At 40.1% G+C, this 22,238-nt stretch overlaps 1 protein-coding gene across 2 annotated transcripts in view; it reads right to left on the reverse strand.

Annotated features, from left to right (window-relative positions):
• The window catches only part of SOX5 (SRY-box transcription factor 5), a 641,540-nt gene that overhangs the window by 477,855 nt on the left and 141,447 nt on the right, over window positions 1-22,238 (reverse strand). For both annotated transcript variants that reach the window (XM_032688182.1, XM_032688183.1), the window contains exon 2: window positions 6,026-6,112. The gene's annotated coding sequence lies outside the window, so the exon portion shown is untranslated. The remainder of the gene's footprint in view (window positions 1-6,025; window positions 6,113-22,238) is intronic.

Consider the following 22,238-nt stretch of genomic DNA (forward strand, 5'->3'; position numbering starts at 1 on the left):
AAAGCCATGTGGAATGTATTTATAGTACATATAGAACCAGAAAAATCTTTCATAAGCATATGCATCAGATTTTTGGCACTCTGCACCCTGAATCAAAATAAGAATTTGGCCATAGATCTGATCAGCAAGCACTTACTCGCTTTTCTCTATTGTGGCTACAGTCAACCACTGTAAAAATTAGAGTGATTTTTTCAAAACAGGGCCCAGTTCAGCTGCATGTTAAGTACCATCACTGATTACATTCCTTCTGCATTTTTTAAAGATGGATTTCCATGTCCTACAAAAGTGGCTCTGTCTTGTATAACAACTCAGTTGACAGCCAAATCTGATTGTTACCTTATTAGTGAGAACCTCTGCTAAATCACCTTTAAATTGCACACAAGGCCAAACTTCCCCAAAGGTCAGAATTAATACAGTATATACGCATATTTTTACGAATTTCTGAGTGGCCAGTGATACTAATGCCTCTGTAAATAAAACAATTCTATTTTACTTTGCTAATGCCAGATGTTTATTTCACCTTCTTACATGAGTATGCTCTTGGGACAGATGTAAACCAATCCTGATTGCTGGCAAGGAGGCACCCTAGGATAAAGCTGGCTGAACTCACTGATGATTTCAGGTCTTCAGTGTGATCTGCTGAGACATTTCTGGGATTCAGCCAGAATTACGGCATAGGCTCCAGTTAATTCAAGAAGGTGAAAAGCAATAGGTGGTTAACAGTCATTTCAGTGTGAATTCACGTGCTTTCTGTAGTGAGCTTCTGTCACCAGTGTGTTTTGATGCACATTTGGGAAGTTTTGCCAATTTAGAAGTGCAATTCAGCAAGCAGCTCTCTATCAAAACGATTCAGCTGCAAATCCATGCATTCCTCTAATGCATAATGCCTGACCCCTGTACACTGGATATTCCCAAATCATCCTCAGCCCACGTTTTCTCCTCCTTCCCCTTTAGAGATCACGCTAGCTAAAAAGGCAATTAACAAGAGGGAAGCATATACCACATGTGCACAACCTTAAAAACACACCAGTATCATTACAGATAATAAATTCTGTTCTGCAGTCTCTCCAATGAAGAGTTTTCAAGTGATGATTAACCAACAAGCCAAGTGTTCAGCTGCAATCTCAGCCCATTTTGAACAGATTCTGCCCAAGGCACACTAAAGCACACTAACACCCCCCCCTCCCCAAATGGATTGAAAACCCAGTTAAATTACCATCTTCCAAATCATTATGGCAATAAGTAATATCTACACATACATAATATATATACACACATATAGAAAGGAAAAAAAAAAACCCTCAGACAATCCTTCTCCAGAGGATTACTTCAACATTTTGACTTCAGAGAGATTGAAACTGATTCTCCCAAGCAAGCAGCTTTAACCTAAATCAGAACTCACCTCTCTACCAATCAGAAAGAAGCTTTTTCAGAAACTTATACTTCCTAATAGTTATGTGGGCCTTAATCCTCTTGGAAACAGTTTTAGGTCATTATTCCAGGAGTTATTAGGTTGGAAAACAGCTTCTAGGCAAATGATGCTATTCACAAACCTTTTACACCAGAAATAATGGTTGGATTATTTCTGCCTCAAAAGTAGTCTTGAGGTCTGATTTCTGATTTTCTTTATATCTGATGCTCCTGAGGAAAAAAAAAAAACCAAAACACAGCTACTTGCTGTTAAATACTACTAATAATGATGGAAATTTTAATTATGAAAAAATAATTTTATAAGGATTATAGTGGCAGCAATGAAAGCAAGTTTGGATTTTAAGTAGAAGCAAAAAATAATGGTTTATCAATGGACTTCCAATGCTCTTGTATGTTTCCAAGAGCACCTGAAAGACCTGGTATTTCCCCAGAATTCCAGTTTCTAAGGGCTTTCACAGATCTTAATTTTTAGCCTTATGTCTTCTAAAGTATTACTTCTTTTTTTTCCACATCCATTGGTGTCTCACAACAGTAGAGGAAAATAAAGAAGTGTATTGAAGTGTGCTCCTTGTGCAGCAGTTGAGGGAAGGGTGACCAGACATCCCTCAGTATGGGAGTACCCCCATTCCCAGGACTTTTGAGAGCACTTGCCATTTCCACCAAAACTTATGCTTCGCCTTCAGCTGCCAGTGCTCTGCAGAGCAGGCTGACCACAGACTCATCAGGCAGCTGAGACAACAGAACCAGCACCAGGTAATCAAAATACTCCTGTATTTGAAAACACAGAATTATGTATTCCGTTTTTATATTTTTTTCTACCCTTGAACACAGGGATTAGACGGGAAATGAGGAATTTAGTACCTCCAACCCCAGATAGTTTCCTTCTTGTCTTTCAAAAAAAAATAAATTACCATTATGTAACATATGAATTTTCAGCAAGAAGAGACAGATATTTAAAAACATCATTAATGACAGAAGCCAGCCCTTTCCTCTTATTACATTTCTCTCAACACTCATATGTACAACAAGAAGATGACAACCCATCACAGAGCTAGATCAAGCTGGCTTAGCAGTCCTGCCACCAGTCACTACCACTGTGGGGGTCTAGATCTCTAACATGCATCTAATGGAGACCATGGAGTTGGTGCACACCCAAAGTAGCCCCAGGAACTGGGATCCCACAGCACTGTGAGCGCTCCCACAAGCCCTTCCCTCATCTCCTCTCTCTGTTGTTCAGTATTGGTGAAGTCTACACAGACGCTCTAAGAGTCCAGCCCAAAGGCTGTTTTATCTCCAAAAGGCTCTCCTGAACAGTTGACTGCTTCTCCAATTCATAGTGAAAGTCAAATGTAGGAAAAAAAAAACAAAACACACCAAAACAACCAAAATCCCCCAAACACACACTGACAAGTTCACATAAAATAATCTGTGCTACATTGCAAACTTGGCTTCCTTCAAGCAGATCAAATACTAAAACTTCAATGGCAATTTTTGCCTGAATAAGAACTTCAGGAACTTCCCCCATCACTTTTAGATATAGCTGTTTATGCACATGAAGTACCCATAATCTTCCTTTTCTCAAAGAAAATAACGGAGCTAACAGAAGCCTGCTTGTTGTACATGAGTTATTGTAAATTTTCACCTATTAGTTCTTACCTAGAAGATGGCAATTCTGTTCTTTGCAGAAAGGCATCACAGTTGGAGATAAAACTTTAGCAGCACAAACACAGCAGTAGCATCTCTGGCTAAATGCTTCACCGAGGAAGTGATACCACAGAATCTGGTGGCCAAAGGATTCTGTGGTATCGCTTTCTGAAGTATATTAAAAATGTATTAATTTGCCTACGTGACAACTTCATCATCATTGCTTGGGAAAAATCCCAAAACCTACAGGAAAGGCCTTCTGAGGTAATCAAAAACTAAAAAGACATAACATGATTAAAAAGAAGAAAAGAAAAAGAATTGTTGCATTTGTTCTCCTTAGTTATATTAGGAATAAAAAACGAAACTAATGTAATAATGTATCCCAGCAGTTCAAATCTTCTAATTTATGTAGAATGGATTATTACTTAGACAATCTGACCCTGGGCAAAACTTCCTCAGTTGAGAAGATTTACAATCTAATTATGCAGGAAGTTCTGCTGAGACAGTTTGGGTGCAATGGTCTTCTATTACATTAGCTTAGCTAAAATTGCTGCTTCTTCGCTTGCTTGGTGTTCCAAGTACTCACATGAAAACAGAAAATCCTTCATTCGCATCCTTTATTTCCCTTTAGTTTTTCTCACCATTACTGTGTGCAGAAGCACTCGTTCTCAACTGCAAATAGCAGCAAGGGGCTGAGGTTGTTAAGAGCAAACTGCAAGTTGCCTTGCCTTTCAGGCTTTTGATTTGGCCCCTGTTTAGTGAACTGACTTTAAAAAGGACCATCAAAGTGCTTTTCATAATTTTTACAATGATAGTTGCTGGGTTATTGCTCCCCTCCCTTATTGCAAGTGCCCCTGAAAAAAAAGCCTGGAGCTGAAATCTGTTCCTGTATACTTTCTTTTTCATCCTGCACGCACAAATCTAGTTTATTTTTGTAGGGTGGCTCAGAGATGTTTTGCTGCTGTCTCAGACACCTGAATATTTTTAGTAATCTACTTCATTACATTAAAAAAAAATATCCCTCAACACATACAAAAATAGCGAGGGCTTTATAAGTCTGTAGAGGAAACGATGGAAAACTTGAGTCTAACATAATTCAAAGTATCTTTTTTTCCCCCTAGATATATTACAGTGTATCAATACAGTTGAATATACAGACCTCCTATATTAACATAGATGAAGAAATCAGTGCCTTTTTTTCTTTACAGTAAGTGTTTTGATTTCAAAAGGTCAGTGGATCATGTCAAGGCCCTTGGTCTTGATAATTACCATGTGTAGTAATGCACATTTTTATCTACAGGTGGCAGACCTTTTAAAATCATCTTCAAATTCATTAGACATTTTCGTTGATACCACCACCCACATTAAAAAGTAAGAATCTGCAGCATAAACTTCTAATTAATGCTGTTCAATTTACAGGACAGATTTGTCAACAAAGTGGCTCAATTCTCAAAGGCTACTGACCCCTCTCAGAATGAAAGCCTTAAAAAATAATATTTAAAAAAAATAAAGCAGTTGCTCAGTACATGGTAAGCTTTTATTATTTAAAAATCATCCAGCAACTCAGGAAAGGATTTCTTTTTTTTTTTTTCTCTAAAACAGAAGTTTCATTTTCTTGATTATTAAGCCCTGCTTGGTTATTAGTGATTTCTTCTTTGATAAGCTTATTCAGAAGAGGAAAAGATGAGAATGTCACAACTGACGCTGGCATTTAGATAGAGAAAAGTGAATCATAAAACTTACTCGTATCTGAATCAATCATGTTAAAATACCATGACTTAGACTGTCATCTCGTATGCGTGTCTAAGGCCTCACTACAAAGCAGAAGAGCATTGATTTACACCAGAATATTATCAATAAATTACATAATCCTGCATTCAAATTTAATTAGATGATTTTTTTTTCCCCAAAATAACAGTGGAATAGCCCTCTGCATGTGGACAAAGTCATACTGAAATCAAGAAGGCTGTCCCAGGGTTTCATCTTGAGTTGGCCCTAAATCCTCAGCTGCAACTGCTCTGGCTTTCTATTGCCTTCCACACTTTTTTCTGATTTCCACCCATGAAAACTGGACCTGTCACTCCTTGCAGAGGCACAGGAAACATAAGTATGATGGCAACCAGGTCAAGCTGGGTGACACCTAACCCTAGGACAAACTCATCACACTCAATAGTGACACACTCAACTCTAGTTCCTAAAGTCCACAATAACAAGATAAAAACAACGCTACCAAAAGGAGTTTCTTGTCTTTGAAACCTTAATTCTACAAACATTTATTATTCATGGCAGTCAGGTTAAGCATAAAAACTACAGGATCAAGAAGACATCACAACTGTGTGATTGCCTGTGTCTGAGTCTCCTGTCAGGCCAACAACATTTAACCAGATTATTCCCTATCTATTCTCCCTAACTGCAAGAAATGTAATTTTAAAATACTTGTAAAAATTTAGAACCTTGGATATACATACTTACACATCAACGCTACTAAAATATTGCACATATATTCACAAGTTTACAGTAATTAAGGGAATATTCTTTATCTTGCCAGTAACTTTTAAAGGGAAAAAGAAAACCAAAACAAAAACCCCCAAGAGAAAACAACATCTCGGCCTCAAAAAAATCTTTTAAATTTACCTTATTTGGTGTTTTGAATAGATTGAAATAGAACTGCAAGGCAGTTTGAATGAGTAACAGGAAGTACAGACAAAACATTTAGACTGGGAATACACACTCTGGAGAACACTCTTATTTACTTGCTGGTACACCCACTCCTCCCCCTCCTCCCAGTCCAAAAGAGTGGGTGAGAAAAACTGTGTACACTAATGTCTTTTGTGGTAACCTAGTAACCTTCTCCTTTTTCTCTATAAGCTCTTCCTTCATACCACACTCTTCCATATTGCCACGCTCCAGAGTAATTGCAGTATGTCTTTATATGGCTTTGTTTTCCTACCCAATGCAGAGGAGTTGGGGTTATTTTCAGTCTTCGAAAGCTTGTAAACAGGATCAAACAGGAACCCGGTCATCAGCAAGAGGAAGGCTAGAAAAATAAAAGCAAAATGCATATCAACGATTTTATTTTAAAAAGAAAATAATCCAAAACATGAAACAAAAGCCTGGGCTCTGCTAGACATCCCCCTCCCCGCTCCTTTTCATTTAGTTCATGAACTCTTTTTTGCAGAACAGAGGCTGGTGTAAATTAATGTGCGACCCAAAATATATCACATGGAAAAGCTGCCATAGAAATATGCAATAGCAAAAAAAAAAAAAAAAAAAAGTAGACATTATTAGAACTAAAGTGGCACCTCTTATCACGATAAATCAATACAGAGATTGAACCAGGAGGAAGATGTGACTACATATTCCTGTTGCTCTTGAGTGTTTAAACAGCTCACCTACACTCACTGTTTTTACATCCCCAACCAAACATGCTTGCATGGTTAGTGGTGCGAGGACAGCCCCAGGACGGAGAGGTCCTCGGCATTTGCCTCTGCTCCCAGCTGACACCTTGTGAGTAGGAGGGTTACTCACACATTTACTCCGTGAGTAAGATACTGCCTCTAGGGTCTTGAGCTGCACCTCAGCTTCCTGCAGGGGTGACAGTGTGGCACCTCCCCCAGGTATGACAGAGCCCAGAATTACCATGTCTCACATCACTCAGCACGACTTCCCAAACCCCACCTGGTCCCTCCACAGTTCAGGAGTGTGATGCACCCCAGATCTCTCGGGGCACCTGTCGCAGTTGTGGCTACTGCTGTGTTACCCCAAGCCTTCAGCAGAGAAGGGAAAAGCATTTTGTGGCACAAAGTGTACGAGTGTGGGAGGCAGGAGGTGGGAGCTGGGACTCCCCTGCATCCACTGCTGCATGGAACAGCACAGCTGGGCTGTCCAACCCAGGTGGCCCTGCCTAGCCATAGGATTTCTGTTACTAGCTTTGTGCCTCAGTCTACCTGGTTGCAAAAGTAGCAAAGCAAGTCTTCTGTGGCCCAAAGCGCACAGCAAAGCAGTGATTTGAAAACAAAACAAAACAAAAAAATCTCTGGTACTGCTGCTATTTTGCTGGATCACATGAGCACAGCTGCAGACGCAAGTCTGAGACCAGACTCGTGACGTGACACATCAAGTTCACACAAGCCAAAGTTCACCTTCATGTGTGGCCATCCTTTCAGTCAGGTTTTGCATCCCTAAGGTGTGCTGCAGTCTATTAATATCAACCTAGTCTAACCAAAACAAATAATTTGTAGTATGAAATATATGTATGAATAAAATAAAGAGGAATTTCTTTTATTTTTAAACTCCCAAACACACAGACACACACACACACAACACAGTTCTGAGATCAGCAACCTCAGTATATAGAACCAGACACTTCTTCCTACTGGTTTAACTTGATGGAATTACTTTGCCAGCCCTACAGCTCAAAGAGCTCCATGAAAAGCAGCAGCATACAAGACACTACCAAGAGCAGGCTGGTGCATGAGGTTTCAAAAGACAACCACCCGTGGTTCATACTGAGCTCTGCATGCAGGCAAACTTTCTGAAGATACACCTCAATTTCCTATATTAAGCAGTTAGACAAACAAACAGAAATGTGTTCTCTGTATTTTGTACAGAAATTTCCTCAATCATGAATTTCTGCCCTTAGAAAAATTAGTATCTCGAGGGGCTTTTCAAATAAAACTGTTGAAGAAGGGAGGGGAAAAGTCAGTCTTCAGTGATGATAATCAAAATTTCCCCTTACAAAGATAGATCTTGACCTATCAGACTAACCAGTTCCCAGCATCACAAAGAACAAAAAAAAAAAGTATCAATTGCTTAACTCATATTATTTGGTTATCACATTAAGCATTCATCAACTGAACAGTATAATATAAAATTTGTCCTTTATCTTCCCTCCCTAACCTGCACAGTATTAATACAGTAGACATGCACCAAGAGCTGAGAAAAGCACAAGCCCCACTCAAGTCACTCCCACTTAGGGTGAGATCCTGGGACAATGAAGGCAGCTCACAGGACAATCACACCTGTAACATTTGTTTATAGAATAGTCCCCATTATGTTTCTGTCTTTCCCAACAACCTGGAAGCAAGGCACAGGGCTACTCCTTGTTTTCTTCATAATGGCAGAATACAAGAAAAAGGTAGTATTCATTTTGCTCATTCTTGTGTTTTCTGCTAACTTTCATCAACAATACTTGTTTGTCCTTGTCTTGTCTCTGACCTATCTTCTCCCTTAACCAACTCTTCTTTGCAAAATTTGTTTCCCATGAAACTTGATATTTCTATGGTTTTAAAGCTTTGCTTTTTATTACTCTGTACTTAATTATCTTTCACAGTCAGGCCTATGCAGGCACAGATATGACAAAAATATATAGTAATAACAACAGTAGTAATAATATTAATAATAACTTGAGTTAGAATCTCGGATGGATTCAGGTTAGTTTACAACGCTCACCCTCAGTTTATTCCCATACAACAGACTTAAGCATTTTCTAACTGTTAATTTTATCTATATAAAACTATCTAGCTAGTGTCAAGCACACTTCAAAAGGGTTGTTTTATGACTGTTAGAAAAGGAAAAGCAAAACTCAGGCTAAAAACTGGCTACGAGCTTTGACATGTAGAAGATTGTTTTTTTTCCGGAGCAGAGCTGGAGATAATCTGTATGGAAAAAGATCCTTTGAAAAAAAGCAGATCTACGCAAAGCTTAATTATTTTGTTGAAGTAGAAAGAAAAATGCATTTCTAAAGGTAAAATATCACCTAGTTCAACTGTTCATTAACAAGTCAGTGAGGCAATCCTCAAACATTAATAGAGACTTCTGAAATTGTGGTTCTTGGCTACAGTTTTGAGTGGAGTGACAGAACTGGTAAAAAAAGGGGCCTGTTGCCATGTGAAGAAACCTAGATCCTACTCTGCAGTTAAATTCACTTCCATATTAACTCTAGTTTCCATAGGATGTACCTAAGAAAATGTATACTTCTAAACTATTTCTTTGACTTTCTCTCTATTTCCATAACATGATCTACAGTGTTTTTGTTTCTACAGCAACATGGTTGGGGATCATTATTTGGGAGGACTGCAAGGGCACGATTCCAGAAACAGGCAAGAGCTCTATGCACAGGAATTAAATGCATGGAAAAGCACAATTAGGAAACTGAACCAACCCTTTCCAAAAACACCTAATAAGAGAGAAAATTTTAGGCTTGAAATATTGAACTGTAGCACACATCCTTACAAAGGCTTTCACGACATTATTATAGAAAGTAATACATCATATACTGTATAATATCTCCCACGGTAAGTATTATGTATTGTAATATATTTCAGTAAAGTGATTTTTTTTTTAATGTTGCCCAAATTTTAATAGTGGTGAAATCAGATCAACAGCCTTAAGAAGACTGAAGTCCTGCCTCTGACCACAACCTCCACACCATCATGTCCAGACAGTCCTCCCTCAAAAAGCTTCCACTGATGGAAGCTTGTAATCTGCAAGTTCCATTGTCCCGTTCAAGCCTTTGCCTCTTTGCTGAGGCCACCAGGAAGATGTCACTCAGTGACAAACAAGTTTGTGATACATTTTTAGGAAGCAAACAGAGCAAAGCCCCAAAATTACTCTGATCTGCCCTTCCTCAGCACAAAAATGCCATCAGGACTTTCTGAAGGCACAAGGCAGAAGGGTGGGCAAAGGCCAAGCTCCATCTTCTGAGGGTGGGCAGTCCCACAGTGGTGGTGGGTGGGATCTCATCTCACCGAGCCAGGCTGGGTGTGTAGGTAAAACTATCTCAATCTAACAGCCTTTGCTAAGTAAAATACTGCCATCACAATCACCTGCTGGATATTCCCCAGGGATTAAAAAAAAAAATAAAATAATCAAACACCCAGTTCACCACACAGCGGGCACAGAAAATGCAACCATTTACACTTTAATTTTCACAAGAACTTCTTGAAGCTTATGGCTGCTAGTTTTTAACTCTTCAGGTCTTCAATCTACCCATTAAAGTTGAGGTGAATTAGTGGAGTGGTATAAAGAAAACTGTGTTGCTGCATCTTCTGCAGATGATGTCTTCAGTGCCTTCAGGTATAACCTAGCAAATTCTTATCCACTCTTAAACAATTGAATGTATATAAGAAAAAAAGCATAACTGTTTTCAAAAACCTGTTATCTTCAGAAAAGACTCTACCTCCTTCTTTCAGACTATGACTTTTCATTTCAAAGCCAGAATCCAATCCATGTCATGGCCCTTCAGAACACTGCTGCTGACAGCATGCACTAGGAAGAATCACAGGCTGGCTCTGCATGTTTTTCCCACTCCAAAGCAATCAAAACTAGTCTAAACAGAGTGGGCTTGGGGGTTGGTTTGGGGTTGTTTGGGAGTTTTTTTGCTGTTGTTGAGTTGTTTTTAAAGTCATTTTCCTGTTAGAGAAATACCAGCTGGCTTGTGCATGATTACCTCCTCGGTATCTACCTGTTCATGTGGCTGAGCTGTAAGAGAAAAGTCGGGAGGGGTAGTGGGTTTTGTTGAGTATTTTTTTTCTTTTTTTCTCTCTCTCTCTTTTTTTTTTAATCTATTTGCCAACCAGAGTCATTTATCCCCTATTAGATAAAGTATAATAGACTATACCGAAAGGGTCACTGGCCTTCCATTTAATGATATTGCCGGCACCAATCTACATTTTCCCGACAGTGTCCCTCAACACAGAATAAATGGCTGATCTCTTCACAATAACAGCTGATTTCTCTTTATTAAGCTAAAAAGGTCACCATTTTCTACGGCTGGGCCGCCCTGCACTATTGATAATTTTATGCATAAACAAATGGCAAATTTGTGCCACATAAATATGCATTAGCAATTACTTTTTCCTCGGGCAACGCTCGCCGCATGCAAATGTGTCCCTCACAGGGCCTGGTGGCTTTTGTTTTAGCTCTTGAACAGCTAAACAAAAGAGCACAATAAACAGTTTAAAAATTGCCAATCAATAGGAAATGCAAATGCAAAGGTAAATGGCAGGAAACTTGCCCAAACAAATAAAACTAAATCAAAAAAAAGCAAAACAAAAATCACACAAGGAAATAAATAAATGGAAAGGGCTATCTCTTTTCTCCCCACACTCTATCTGCAACTGTTTTATTTCTTTTTTTTTTTTTGGTAGAGAGATGACTACAGTGGTCTTTGCACAGCAGCAGTAGACATGTTACTAATGTGGACCCCCAGATGGAAGCAGCCAGAATGTACACATGAGTTGAGTATGTGTCAACGAGGACCCACATGGACGTCCAAAGAAGGATGTCTGAGGAAATTTATAGTGGACCCTTGGCTTAGCTTTCTCTTTTTGCACATTTCCATTAAAGATTTTTAAAGAAATGCTATGTTTGAAGGAATCACTGAAAAAAAGCTTCAGCATTTTCTGTAAACACTGATTTAGAATTTTATTATTGGAAGTGCCCACAAAACACCAACTTATATGTGACTACATACAGATGTCTGTAGTAACAGCCTAATGAATGTTGTCACTTGAGAAAGTTGAACTACATATAATTTCCTTTACCCCAAGGACAGAAAAGGCTTGATTTTCCCTTGTCTTATCCTTGGACTACTCAATTCCGACAGCAAGTCAAAGTTGTACATAAGGCGCAGGATAATGGAAAAATCAGACCCAGACACTTAATTGGTATGACCATGGAAACCAAAACTGACAATTTTAGGAGAACTGATGATTGCCTTGAATCTTCCCCTTCAACAGAGGAGCTGCAGTGCCGCAGAGAACTGAGCGTGACACATACCGTGATTATTATTGTTTGTAGGCAGGCGATTATATGTGGGCAAAGAATCCAGTTCAGTAATGCAGTAACAACACATCGTGCACAAACATATGCTCAGGTCAGCTGTATGACCCAGCCAAGAAACCTCCTTTCTTTTCACCTAACTTTCTGAGGCAGCAACTCCCTTTTCATGATCAGGATTGGGAAATGGAAAGGCATGAAGTATAGCCAGCGGAATAAGTTGCACCTCAATCTACAAATGTTTATGAGGAAGCCAAACTTAAAACATGTAGGCTTACTTCCTGCTCTTAAACAACAACAAAAAACCTCAACAAACAAACATAAGAATCCCCACCACCAAAAAAACCCCCCAAATTAAAGAAAGAAACAAAACAAACAAACAAACAAACCCAAAAATCTCAACCACCCCCCCCCCAACAAAAATAAAAGAAAACCAAACCTAAAATATAATTAAGTTCAACAGAAATTGAAGAGACTAATCATGTGCTCCAAGTGTTTCCCACATAGGGGACATCATACAGCAGGTAACCCACATACACAAATTTGTATGATGTTACTGTCCAAGGTTTTTATTTTTAGCGAACGGGAATGTTCCTGTCAGTGTAAGCACTTTAAGCAGCGATCCTACGTTTTTTCCCACCCAATCAGCTGTCACGGAATGACAATTTCACAGAATTCATTTCCATGAATTACACTAAAAATCAACAAGCTGATAAATGTAATTTTTTGCCAATTAGTTCAGTTAATTTCTTGCCTTTCAATTTTACCGAGTTTGACTAGGATGGTTTTGTAAAAGCTCTTTGCGCTAGGACTTTTGATCCTGATAGAATGTGATAGAAGTGTTAACAGCTTTAGTGGCAGTGGTAATTGTTTTTAACCATTCTCATCCTAAGAGCACTCTTACACATGGTCCAGTACAGGAGAAGCTACTTCAAGTACAGGACAAGATATGCCCTCAAAAAGCAAGAGTCCTCATTTTAGGCTTTTAGCCAAGAGCAATCCCACACAAGTAACACGTTTCAGCCACAAATCCACAACTTGCAATTTCTCTAAACGGTGATAAGATGATCAATTCAACATAGTACATATGTGAGATATATAGAACTCCCCCCTTTGCCATCGACCTTTCTCCTCAGCTCTACTTTTTCTATTATTATACAGGGAAAAAAAAATACTGATAGCATCACCTCATTTGGGTAAGTCAAGGCACACACACCTAACAACTGCACACCTATAAAACAGAGCATCCCCAGCTAAGACACTGCCTTCTGCAACTGGCCTTGGAGCTGCTGGGCAGCTGCTACCCAAATGTGCCCCTGCAGTCAAGGGGTATCCACTTGGCAGCAAACACACTGCAAATCCCAAAGACTTCAGAAATTATATACTGCAGAAATTTGCATACCATTTTGTTAAGTTGACTGTGATTGAAAGACCCATGATTATACGCAAAGTTCTCCTAAGGTCGACAACAGAGTAAAAAAAGGCATGAGCAGGTATGCTAAAGCAAGATCAAATAAATTGTTTAAATGTCACTGCAAAGGTAGTTCTCACGAATGTCTCTGTGGCCAGTCTACTGCCATTTAACATAGTTAGAAAGTCTGTAATAGGAAGAAAATTATTACTACATAAAATATTCCTGCAAAGAGAGACTGCTGCAGAATTGAAATGAAAAGATGTAGCTCAATCTGTTAATGCCCATCCCACATGTGTGAATGTGATGAGCAGTGGAGAATGAAATGACTGTTAAATCTCTGTTAACAAGGGTATTTTAAATAGTATACATGGGTCTTTCTGTATTGGTACCATGTCTTAACAAAATTTGATAGGGTTATTCATGTTAATCCCCAAAACTAGCACTAGCACTATCAAAACAAAACCTCCAAAGAAGATACCAAGAGATGGCCATTTTCTACAACAGTGGGTGGAGTTGTTTTTGTGAGAAGGATGCATCTTGAGAGAGTGAGATAGGAATAGGGAAGAAACTATTTTTGTCAAATTCAAGCTCGCTCTCTCTTTCCCAATGAGCTTGGTTTCTGCTCTTCTTTTCTAACCCTGATTTTCAATGAAAGTTATCATTGCTAATGGTTCAAAGAATTTTTTTTATTAAAAAAAAAAAAAAGAGAAATGAGCACTTGCTGAACTGCAATCTTCATAGAAACATGCTTTTAATATTAGAGATTTCATTTTTTCTTTCTGCTTTGTTTACAGCTTTCCTGGAAGGCTTTAAAGCTAAAACCTTCTGATATAAGTATCTGATTTCTTATATGAATCCAAATGCAAGAGTGAGTTTCTTTAATAACTTTAATACGGAACAGAGCTGTCATTGATAGTGTCTAAATACTTGATGTGCATATTTTTATATGCTATACACTTGGAAAAAAAAGATAGCTAGATGACAATACAGATGCTGACACATCTGTATGACAGACTTTTAGAATTAGTCATATGCCAATTCTTTCCTTGACGCCATCGATAACGTGTTATTAGATCACTGAGTGTGTATGTGCATATGTGTAAAGGATCTCTAAAACTTATTAATTTGAAGCATTACAGATTAATCCTACCCCCTCTCCCCACCCAGACTAACTATTAGCACTTCAAGTTGTGTTCTACTAATTCAACTACACCCCTCCTCTTTGATTCTCCATTCTTCTCCCTTCACTTGACTGCTTTCAGTTGTTTTGAATTGAGAAACATCAAAAACTGTCAGCAAGAATTTAGGATAAATTACTATCAGAAAATTACTGGGGTTTTTAATTAAAGAAAATACAACGGTTTTGTTCTCCCCATCTCCTTCTTCCTCTCCTGTCCCCACCCCAAGAATAACCAAAACATGCCTATGCAATCAATCTAGCAGCTGAAAAGCAAGCTGGATTTCTTCTCTTTCCTTCATTTTCACTACCAGTAATAGCTCCATGATTAAGACTCAGCTGACAGTTCTCATGCCACAGAAGTTGAAAAAAATCCAGCTCACTCCTCCAGTAGCTGATTTGGTCCCGGAGTATGGAGGGGGACATGGGGAGATAAACATATCTGGTCGGAAGACATCCACAGTACGGCAACGCTCCCTGCTCAAAGCTACCAAAGCACCCATCCCAGGCAACTACAGACTCCCAGCAGATAACAGATTTAAGTATTCCACTCAAAATAGTAAGAAAAAATTCTGAAGGTTTCCATATGAACCCGGCAGAATTGACCAAATGTATCCATCTGTTCGCTTTCATATAAGCAATATGTACGCTGCCAGTATTGGACCTCTTCTAGGGCAGGGCCCTGGGACTTCAATTACATCTGCCACTTCCCCAGTTTACAGCAGCCTCATCAGCAAAGCATGAATTTATTATTTTTTTTAAAGCCTCAAAATAGCATCCTGAGGAAACACACAAGAAAATGACTATTTCTACATTTCTTCCCTTTTCTACCTGATGACTTTGCCTCCGTACCTAATATTAATATCAAATGTGATGTTCTGAGCTGAGAAACATGGAAGCACTTCAAGAAAGCCTTTTAGTGTCTCATTTCCATCTCCCCAGCTCAGAAGGGACTATTTCATAAGCAAATGTGAACACCTTGAAGCAACTCATGATGAGAGTATCCAGAATCAAATTAGTTACCTCACCTCTATTAAAACTGGCAAAGCAGCAAATCCTCATCCCTCCTCACAGTATATAATCACCAATACAACAGAACCTCCTAATATGGCTGCACCTTACATACCCCAAACTTGAATTATATAATATAGATTACTTTTGAAAATTTATATTGCTGATAATGTTATTTCAGCTATGACGGTTTTTTCAGATGCAAGCATGAAAATCTGCTTCCTTGAATGCAAAGCAGTATTTCTTCCTTTAGCAACTGTGGTACATGCAACCAATCAGCACAAGCAACCCCATAATAAAAGGGAAAGGTAAAATTTGAGTAATGCACTAAATCTCCTGACTTGGGTTCATCAGAGGACCGAATTCTCACCAACCTATACTGTAAAGCGTCTGTGATGCAGTTTGCTTTTCTCTCTAAGTATGTGGTGTATCAGCAGGAATTGCACCACTACTGGTCCAAACTTTTCGAACACTTCATCAGAAATGCCACACTCTTAATTGTGATTGGCCTAATATAATACATATAGTATCCATAGGAAAATAAATGCAGCACTGCTGTGGCTACATATGCTACCATTCGTGACCTGAGCCACACATTTTTTTCTTAAGTCATTCTCACTGTCAAGTGACTTTTCTTTGCCATCCAAGGGTCATCCCTGGATGACCTTGAAACGTGCACGATGGAACACAACTCTTCTACTTGCCCTTTGCAACCACCCATCGGAATGTTGTCCGAGACTAGAGAAGAGGGAGCTCTCAGTTGGCACATAAGCAGAAGAGATCTGCTGAAAATCAGTTCATCAGACTGAATGGTCTGATATGTTGGGCATGCTACACCCTACACAGGTCCTGCATGTCACCCTCATTGTGCCCAACTGCTTCACAATCCTCTCGTCCACCAGCTCTTTCAAGTCACCAGAAAGTTCCCAGGTTTTACACCGGAGAGCACTACAAAGGCAGTGAAACGTCACACCCTTCTGTTTGCTGCCAAATTGTAAAGGCAGACGAAGCAACACAACTCCACGTAAAGACCTAAAGCACAGAAAAGCAGTACAGATCAAAAAAAATAGAGCAACAAGGGCTGGCAGGACCTGAGGAGAAAGATGTACGGATGAAGATGAGAAAGACAAAAAACAATTTAGAATATACGAGCACTGCCAGAGACCACTACCCCCACAACCTGGAGTTACCGCTGGATTTCTGACCAACTCTGCTGCTGCTGTTCACAAATGGCAAAAAATAGCAGGACTCTACCAAGTCTCTCTAAGTAACAGCCCTCTGATGACCTAAGTGAGAGGGAGAGGGCTGTGGAGCTCTACAGTGTAAAATGCTTAATTTTCAGTTTAACGTTATGAAAATTCCCTGGTTAAAAAATGTTGAATCAAACTGAGCATTCAACAAAACACTGCACTTTAAGATTGTACAATCATTCCTAATTTAGCCATTGAAAGCACAAGCTAAGATTCACTCTTTGTGCATACACACTGCAATACTTTCTAATTACATGATCAAATTCCAATTTTTTTCTAGGAGAATATCACCCCAGAAGAGCCAGCTCTGGGAATGAACATGAGTTGCATACTTAAGACAAAGTTGCCTGCTGGACCATTAACTCATTCATTTTAAGTACTGGAACACAAGAATTGAAGGCAGTAGAGATTTGCAAGCCAAAAGGAGGACAGTTTTTCAGGAATCCAAAATCTTTGCAGGAAGCCCTTAGTCCTACACGTCCCACTTTCTGACCTGGTATACCTGAACATTTACTTGGGGATGCCATATTTTGCAGTCAACTGATGCTATATTTTAAAGATATAAACAGCTATAATAAAGTGAAAACAACACTTTGAAAAGTCAGATCTGACCCAGACGCATTTAGAAGCCTATCACAGGAGTTACCTTCCCTGCACGTCAAATGGACCTGCAGGGAGGAGTCCTGTCCAAGTAAACTCTGCATTTCCCTCTCTCTGCTGACTGAACAGAGATCTTCAGAGAGGATCCTTTCTGCTTAAGCTAAATACTTTGTCTTCAATTATCATCATGGTAAACTAACAGAAGAGGTTAAGTGCCTCTATCTACCTGAGACTGATGCCACTGAAAGCCCAATCCCCCTACAATCCTACCCTCAGGCCAGTTTGGTGCCCAGACTGCACGTGGCTCTGGTCTCCTTGGTGCACAAGTATCATCATTTTGGAAAAAGGGTAGAAAATGTTTGGTTTTTTTGTTCCTCAGGGTTCCCCTAAAGCAGGTGGCAAGGGCACCCTTCTGAGGTGGTTCAGAAACTCCCTAAGACAAATAAAATTACAGAATCACAGAATACGCCGAGTTGGAAGGGACCCACAAGGATCATCCAGTCCAGCTCCCGGCCCTGGAGGGGGGAGCATCCCCAAGAGTCACACCATGTGCCTAAGAGTGTCATATTTAGAATTGAGGCAGACCTCAATGCACTGGATTGATGCCAGGACTTAGGATAACTCTAACTACACAAGTAGGATTTGAGTTAATTGGGCTGTTTTCTTCCCCTTCCTCTCCCCATCTATAAAATGAATACAGTAACAACAAGATGGATGTTTTGAGAAGCAATGAACATCTTTACAACATACAGATAACACAGTGATACGCATCACAGAGAAGTCCATACGAAGTTATTAATTTCCACATGTATTTCTTATACCAATAATATCACAGAAATGATGTTTTTAAGCTGTGGTTTGAATGTGTGCAGAATATGCCTGCCACAGGGCCACACGAAAAGGATTAAAAAAAATAATATGGAATATCTTCTCATTCTGTCAGCACCGTCATTTCAGTGGTCTGATATGTGATCATGTAATTAAAGACTGTATCATAATGCATATGCACAAAGGGGCTGAATTAAGGTTGTGCAGGCAAATCTAATTCTGGCATTTCCTATGCTTTGAGTGCCTGACTTCACAATCTTAACATTCATTTATCAAACAGTTTCTGTATGTAATACCATACATTATATACACGTGTCGGTAACACCTTCCACGTTGCTGCATATTCTGACTCTGTGATGTATGTTTACACACATATGAACATACACATAACTGCAAAAGCAGAACAATACACAGCCATATTCTGGCCACTGCCCTTTTACCCTTTCTCCCCATTATATTTACTACCATCATGAATAAGCTTCCCGGGGTGCCGGCAGTTGAAATGTTCTTTTAGCTTTTACTTTTTAGTACACGGAATGTGTGTCAACACTTCCAGTTTCTTACTTGCTCCTAAAAAATATTTTAAGTAGCATCTACTGTGTATGAGCCATTTGTGGATCAGAGCACACGTGCACAAATATGTGGAGCTCTTTCCCTGGGCCCTGAACAGAAGCCCTCCTGTTAAGCTGAGCCTGTGGAGATGACCACTCCCTGGAGTTTTAAGAAGGCAGGATTAGAGCAGACATTGCTTTTGCCCTGTGATATACAGGGCTCCTCAGCCTGCTGTGGGTGCCCAAGAAAACTTTGGCATCTAGGGCTGAAGAAAGGACTGCTCTCCATTGGTATCAGAGAGGTGGATGCACAGCTTGACCATCTTCCCTTCTAACTCACTGGATTGCTCGCTCCCATTGATTTAACCATGAGTACAACAAAATTCTTTTTTAACACGTTCTTGTTCAGTTCAGTTTATCCTTGGGAAAATGCACTTTTCCCCCCACTTCTTCCAATTTCAGTATTTTTTCTACTTAGTGAGCAAAACTTTCATCCCAGCCCTTAAAGGACTGGTAGAAAGCACACTTTGCTGTGCTTTCTTGCTCCAACACTGACTGCTTTTTCTGTCAAGCTCTGGTCAGACACCAATGCTTACTTACCCAGTTACTGGATTTTCCAGCCTGCCATTGGATGCCTTCCTGGTCCTTACAGTATCAGTTCTAACTGGGATCCTTGTGACACACAAGTAGTTTTGCCAGCTAAGCCCAAAGGAAGATGCTTCATTCCCGGCCACAATATGTGTGAACTCGGTTTATACCCGACATTTATTCCCCAATCACTGTCCACTGCTTTAAAACATCATCATGCACTAATGCCCAAAATACACCTTTCCAAAAAAAGCCAAAAACCCTCACACAACCAGCCTTAAATACTAACTGCACACTGTTGCAATATGCACGCACTGGTCCACAGCTCTCAACCAGGAGTTCTCAGACAAGCTTTTCCTACAGCCCCATGTGACAAACTGCATAATTTGTTCAGGTTTTAGCATGTGTGCTCTGCCGTGCAATAAATAAATACTGCACTGTTAGACCTCACAAGGCAGGTGAGCGTGCCCTCACTGAGGGAAAAATCACCCTGGTTTGTACTAATGATAGCCACAGTGAACTCCAGGACTGAAATAATGGGAATTTCCTCTTGCACAGCTTCATAAAAACAATGCTGAGCACTCACAGACACTAAAAGCACCTTGAATCTGAGCTTCCTGAGAGGCAGTTTGCAGTCTCACACAGTTAACAGTCTAGATCCTTTCCTCCTCCTCACACCACTTTTCTCTCTCAATTTCATAGAATACAACCTACAGTTGTCCTAGAATTTCAGAAAGTGATAATTTTCTGTAGAGGTAGTTTATCTGACATTGGGCCTATAGCACAGGAGGGCACTTGTAGCTTCTAATCATCCTCTCCATCTGTTCACCATAAGCAATGTTGATCTTCAAATTACACAACCTACACAATCCTGAAAGAGTCTTTTACTTTCCGGTAGGACAATCTGCTCCTTCCCTTTCCCCGTTTATTGCAATCTGCAGGATCCTTGCACTGCCGCACATACGGAGAATGAGAACATATCAATCCACCCTAAATGACCTCGAAAGGCTGAATCAGTTAACCAAAATAGGCAGAAATTGCAGCTTTCCAGTAGACTCCCCCTCCCTGAAGTTATCTGTAAATCCCATTCTTCACAATGCAGACCCTGCAGTAAGACTCTGATTATAAATGTGGTCCCAAACAATGCCGAAATTATTATGTCAGTGCCACTGTGGGGTTTGAATACTGTTCCCTGCAGCCTATCCTGAGGCATTCTGGCCAATACAGCCCAATCCTTCCTTCAGGCATGCAGCCTTGGAGCTGCCCCAGCCCGGCATCACGCCACCCACACCTCTCCCCACGCTTTGCAAGGTGTCTGCAACAGCACGGATGGGCAGGAGGGGCAACGAGCCAGCTGGCAGAGCTGCACTGCTTTGTCTGCCCAAGAGACAACCATTTCAAAGCAGAAATGCTATGGGTGAGGCTTCCAGGAGAGAAAACAGGCAACCATGATGAGGAAGGAAAGAACTGAGGCACTTTGGTACCTGACCACAGGTGCTCCCGCAAGCTCAGATCACATGGGAAGCAGTTAACACACAGAGAAGGGGAAGAGAAGGAACAGCTACCCAGCCCTCCAAAACCTGAAATGAACTTTTTATATCAAAGATTTGTAGTGATAGAGCATCTTTGATTGTTTGCCTAAAGCAGAAGTACTGTGTGTCTTGTTCTACCACTGTACACAGCTGCTGCCCATTGCACCCCTCCTGCCAGCAGCAACTGAAAGTGTCATAAAGGACAGCTGAAATGCTGGTTCCTTGTCAGAAACACTATCACCACAGCACTTGGTTTTCATACTACCATCACACACCTTGTGGCTTCAGTGCAGTGATCCCCAACCAAGGAGCTGAAGGCGAGATGTCATCAGTGAAACCTGAGATCACCCAAACATGCTGCACCACCACTGACCCTCCTAGCCCACAGAGGAAGTCCAAGATGCTGCTCACAACATGTCATTTGCTTGGTATGAGCCAGAAAAGGCAAAAGACCATGGTGGTATGTGGCATAAAAAATTGCCAAACTTATAAAACAAACAAAGTAAACCCACAAAAAGTCACACAAACACCAAAGCAGATCCATCCGCCCTGTAGCCAAAAGATGCTCCACAACATGGATCTGAGCAACACGGGGTAAATTAGCCCAAGTAGGGACAGCCAGGCTATTAGGGATACTTAAGAGCTGACAGTATATGGCAAAGTGGCTGCCATCACTTCAGCAGCTTTATCTCACCAATGGTGGGTAATGCTGTACACACCACAAAACTGTTGTTGATGTCGTTAGCACACAAGCCACTGCGTTTGTACTTCTCTTAAAGCTCCATCTCCTAGACATCTGTGAATGCATGAAAATGCAGCTCTCATTACATTTTTATTAGGTCTCTATCCTTCCTGCTTCTGGGGAAAGCTGGTATATAAACACTACTTCTGACTTAAGGCCTGAAGTAAAACAAAAACATCAGGATGTATTTTATTTTCGTTTTAACGTATATAAATCAATCTAAGAATTTTTTTTAAGCTATGCTCTATTAAATTTTTCTTTTAAAAAAAGCAGCCAGCCTTATATTACAGAAAATATCTCCAGATAGTTAAAACTTTGGGCATAAACAACTGAGGGCACTAGGCATGAGTACAAAAGGATAACTAGCAATGTCTTACCCCCACATATGCCCCCAATCTGGCAAACAGACCTGAAAATGCGGCAGTGCGGCTTTTCCGTGGCTCTCAGTATCATTTGTTAACCATACTACAACATACTATTTTTAGCTACTTCTGCCTCACAAATGGAGTCTTTACACACAAATCCCTGCAAGAAACAAAACTTTCAAGACATACTTTGGCCTTGGGTAAATTTACTCCAGGCATCAGAAGCCACATGTCGTCCCGACACGGGGCAGAGGCAGGGAGCAAGATGTACACCAAGCTGCAGCCCCAGTGCTTGAAATCTTTAATTCGGTAAGTGCTGTGATG

This window comes from Chiroxiphia lanceolata, chromosome 5 (assembly GCF_009829145.1).
Source record: "Chiroxiphia lanceolata isolate bChiLan1 chromosome 5, bChiLan1.pri, whole genome shotgun sequence".
In the NCBI taxonomy this organism is placed as follows: domain Eukaryota; kingdom Metazoa; phylum Chordata; class Aves; order Passeriformes; family Pipridae; genus Chiroxiphia; species Chiroxiphia lanceolata.